This window comes from Condylura cristata, unplaced genomic scaffold, assembly GCF_000260355.1.
Source record: "Condylura cristata isolate star-nosed mole 26May11 unplaced genomic scaffold, ConCri1.0 scaffold00008, whole genome shotgun sequence".
NCBI lineage: Eukaryota > Metazoa > Chordata > Mammalia > Eulipotyphla > Talpidae > Condylura > Condylura cristata.
Genome location: NW_004567109.1, coordinates 47113956 through 47118065, shown reverse-complemented (window position 1 = coordinate 47118065; position 4110 = coordinate 47113956). Strand labels below are relative to the sequence as shown.

Here is a 4110-nt window from a genome sequence, read left to right as displayed (position 1 = left end):
AGGAGAGGTCTGCCACGCCATGTGGTCACCTCCAGGGCAGGCGGGAATCGAACTCATGCGGAATTGGCCTTAGATTCTCAGTGCTGTGCTTTAACCCGCTGTGCCACCAGGGAGGGCCATCAGTACATTAATTTTTAAAAAGCTACAACAAACATAGCCTAACATATTAGCCAACAGATGTAAAAATTCCTCTAAAGAAATGAGAAAACTAAGAACAATCTCATAGAAAAGCTGTCAGAAGATGTGAAGAACAAATTCAAAAATGAACCAACTCAAATGGGCAATAACCATGAAAATAGTTAGTAACCTGTAATAAGTTACTGACAATAATGAGATATCATTTCGTATCAAAGAAAAGTCCAACAATACTAACAGCTAATCAGGATATAGAGATTATCTACACAGTACTTATGGTAAGTGTCATTTGGAGAGCCAATGTCTTTGTAGCAGCTTTGTTTATGACATTAGAAGATTAGATGGACAAATGTTGGCATATTCACACAGTGAAATGCTGAAGTGCATTGAAGTTGCTGAAATACACCTACTTCTATCCACGTTGACATAAATATTTTGAACTCAAAAACAATTGTGAGTGAAAAAAAAAGGACAGTGAGACACTTAACACCATTTACATAAACTGTTAATACACAAAGCAATACATAAAAATCATATATAGATATGTACATGTAGCAAAAGCATAAAAACAAATACAATGTATACCACAATATATACCAAATTTCAGATAGTATTTACTTCTGGGAAGGAAAGGCAGAGAGAGAAAAGAATGTAGGAGAGATCCACAGAAAATTTCAGATCTGGAATGTGTTTGTTTTTGAAGGAAAAATAAGTTATTCTAATTAAATAAAAAATAAACCATTTTTAAAATCTGATAGAACTACACCTCTAAATCATGTACAATACTATCCACCAGTTTTTCAATAAATAGATGCTTCTTTATGACTCACCACTAATCACTGAAATTTATATTAATTTATGAGACTAATATTCATAAATATTGATTTATGTTTTAAAAAAAACTACTAGAACTGCATGCAGATTTGCAGTGGAGTTTATTTACTCTCTATAGTGTCCTATGCTACAAATGAAACAGGAAAATGTGATCACTAGCAGTAATGACATCTGAAATGAAGAAAGAATTTTCTTCATTCACAGCTAGGAAACATAGGATATAGGAAGTAACTTACCTGTTTTTAGGAGTTAGGATGGGATTAAATGGAGTGTAACCAAGCTGATTTATCAAGCAGCCAGTTTGGAGACAGAAGGCTCTGAGAAGTGGGGCTTCCTGTCTCAGAGGAAGGAAAGTGAAACTCATAGCAATTAAAAAAAAAAAAATCAATGGGCAGCCTGCCAACATTTAAAAGTTTCTTTTTCCTAACAGCCACTAAGTTTGCTTTCCTAGCCAGAAGGAGATAGAAAAAACAAAAGAAGAAGAAAAAGAATGGATTCCTGCTGAATACATGGAAAAGAATTTTGGTTCTCATTGTAGCCCACATGAGGTCATGCATGAAATGATAATTAATAATAAAATTCCAATATAGCTAATCATATTTGAAATTTCTTGTGCATTTAACTCTGTACTTAGCCCTTTGCGGCTGTTCCTGGGAATAGGCCTGGGCTATCACTACCAAAAGTCAATAAACAGAGGCAGGAATCGAATCTGTAAACACTTATTTTTCAGATCACCAGCCACTGATCTGAGAGAGTAGAGGGCAGAGCACCCTGAAGACCATTTGCCCATTGTCACTGATCTCAGAGAATGAAGAGACTGTGCTGTCATCTCATCTTGAGCTAGCCTTTCTACAATGAACTAAATAAAAAGTCATAAGCAAACAGTCCATCAACATTGATGTTCTTAGATTTCATCACATTCAGCTCCCAGAGTTTATCAGCTCTTTGATATCTTGGCCCTGGTACATCCAGTGGTGTCAATGTCCAGCATTCACTTGGGCATCATTAGGGCAACAAGCTCAATCTTAAAGCAAGAATCTTAGTTTAAAGAAAACAGATCTTCAACCTTCCAGTATTTATTTGCAGCCTGGCCCCCTATCAAAACCACTTACTTTCCAGGCCCTCTCTGGTAGCACAGTGGGTTAAAGCACAGCACTAAGAAGCTAAAGCCACTTCAGCATGAGTTCGATCCCCAGCCTGGAAAAGTGATCTACATGGCACAGCAGACCTCCCCTGACCCGTCTGCTGCTCCCCTCAGCAGTGTACTTCACTGATCTGCCTGTTCTGCTCCCCATTCTGTTTCTGGTGAAGCCTCTCACAGTACCTGCACCTCTGGCCTGTACCCCAGTTCTGTATGCATAAATAAATAAATAAATCTTAAAAAACAAAACAAAAACTTACTTTGTCCTAATTGTTCCTCAAAACAATCTTGGACAGAAAACAAGTTCTTAGTATCCCTATTTCTTAAAGTATGAAAATTAAATATAAGGACATTATGTAATTCAATTAATATTATGATAAAGCTGGCTGGTATTCAAAACCAAAGCTTTCTACATTGAAACAAGCAGTAAGAGTTGACTTTTTTGACTTCATGTATTAAGCCGGTTCCAACTTCTTTCCCGATTGGACATTCTTTCACGGGCTCAACACAGGCTTCCGCCCAGGGATCAATAATGCTGAGTGAGAGGAATGCCTACACTCAAGGATTGTGGCTGTGTGCTCTGGGAGACAGACACTGTATTGGTGAGCTAAGTGATGCAGGTGTAGTGAAAGCAAGCCCTGGGAACCTGGAGAACACGGCTTCACCCAACCTTAGGACATTAGTGAAAGTCTTGTTAGCAAATTCAGTTTAAACTTCGACATGAAGTACAAGGAGAGCGTGTGGCAAAAGAGAGAGCGTCATGCCATCTGGGACCGCTGAGCAATTTTCAGTCTGATTAGAAAACGGAGTGACAACATTGGATTACCTGCTTAATAAACAAGTAGTATAAATCTAGTCTTTCACACAACTCAAATTTATCATCGCATAGTTTCTGTGGATACGGAGTTAACTTGGCTCCCCTGGACTCTGCTCATTGTCTCACTCAAAGGGATGACCAGTGCTTGCTCTCATCTTTCCTTAGGATAAAATGTGATTTCAAATCGATTCAGGTGTTTGTCAGAATTTAGTTCCTTATAAATGTAAGACTGAGATTCCTCTTGTCAATTTCCTCACCCTGCACCACACTCCACCCTGTTCTCTCTCCCCTCTCAGACCCCTTCTCTCGTCCCCGCTCAGACCTAGGTATAATCAGGAAAAAATAACCCACAGAAATTATGTCTAGGGAAGTTTAATATAAAGAACTATTTATAGGAAAAGAGGATTAGTATTATTGTCCTAAAAGACTGACTAGCAGAAAGTAAATCTAAGAGCCATAGCAGATAGCAGATAGCAATAGTTCTCTTAGCGTGTAGAGCACCCAGGAAGATTTCCTGCCAGAGCTCTGACCCTGACTTCAGTTATGGCCTTGGCTCAAGAAGTGGTGAAGGGCCTATACAGTTGCATTGTTGACAAATTCACCTTTTAGGTTGCTGGTGAAAGCTTTGCGAGAGAAGGGCGTCCCACCGAAGTCTAGCTGCTTCGAAACCACTCGAGGAGTGTTCCGGGGAAGCCACAGATCGCTGAAGGCTGCTGGTCACTACGAACCGCAGGGCCTGGCACTGGAAGAGCTGTGCTTCCTGGAGAAGCCGCTCAGTTTCTGAACTAGGAAGTAAAACTCTTCTCTTGAAGTGTCTCTCTAGTGCCCTCTGCTGACAACATTGAACGTTACCTGCGAACAAAACTTTTAAAGGGACCATTTCTATTTTCTGAGTGAGAAACGAATGAATTTAGAGGTAGGGGCAGCAAATTGATAACTGAAACAGAAGGAAGACAACAAGAAAAATGACAAATATGTAAAACTCCCTATTGTGTGAAGTTATTGTAAAACAATTGCAGATACCACAATATATCTCTAATGAAAAAGAAAAACTGACCAACGGAAAAATGTCGGAGACCCACTCATACATGTGCAGTCACTTGGTTAATGACATACACTACATTGCAGTGGAGAATGGGTCGTTCATTTTATAAATGGTCTTGAGGCAACTGGATAGCCATAC

The 4110-nt window shown here is 39.2% G+C and overlaps 1 protein-coding gene across 2 annotated transcripts in view; it reads right to left on the bottom strand.

Moving 5' to 3' along the window:
* Nucleotides 1–3684, bottom strand: part of IFI44L (interferon-induced protein 44-like) — a 16055-nt gene extending 12371 nt beyond the window's left edge. For both annotated transcript variants that reach the window (XR_001145210.1, XM_004679525.2), the window contains exons 1-2: nucleotides 3530–3684; nucleotides 1206–1303 (exon numbers count right to left, since the gene is read on the bottom strand). The gene's annotated coding sequence lies outside the window, so the exon portion shown is untranslated. The remainder of the gene's footprint in view (nucleotides 1–1205; nucleotides 1304–3529) is intronic.
* Nucleotides 3685–4110: the final 426 nt, after the last annotated feature.